Genomic DNA, 471 nt, shown 5'->3' with positions numbered 1-471 from the left:
GGCAGGGGGGTTGGAGATTCGTGATCCTTGAGGTCCCTTCCAACCCTGTGATTCTGTGATTCTGTGAATCTCCAATTCTGCATATTTAACACAGAGCACCCTAGAAGGCTTTCAGACTGCACTGAATACTCCCCTCTGAAAACCCAGCCCCTGCATGGTGATCTGCATCCAGGTTAAGGTGACAAAGCCCTAAATTTTGAGCAGCTGTTCTGATTGCCAAAGGAAGGACTGAGTTGTTGCACTTACCTGGGGGTCTACTGCAAGAGGTTACTTTGGGGTACCATCGTTGTCATGTGGCCCCCTAACTTTTCACATCGTGGATATATGAGCAAACTGTGTTCCCAGTAAAACTTTGGAGAAGGAACAACAGTTTGTGGGAACTGTGTCATGATAATCCTTCTTGCTTCCTTCCTGAGCTGTTACATGCACGTACAATCAGCCCATACCTCAGAAGGACAGGGCAACTTCAGT

This window comes from Meleagris gallopavo, chromosome 1, assembly GCF_000146605.3.
Source record: "Meleagris gallopavo isolate NT-WF06-2002-E0010 breed Aviagen turkey brand Nicholas breeding stock chromosome 1, Turkey_5.1, whole genome shotgun sequence".
Taxonomy (NCBI): domain Eukaryota; kingdom Metazoa; phylum Chordata; class Aves; order Galliformes; family Phasianidae; genus Meleagris; species Meleagris gallopavo.
Note: the sequence above shows the minus strand (reverse complement) of the source record.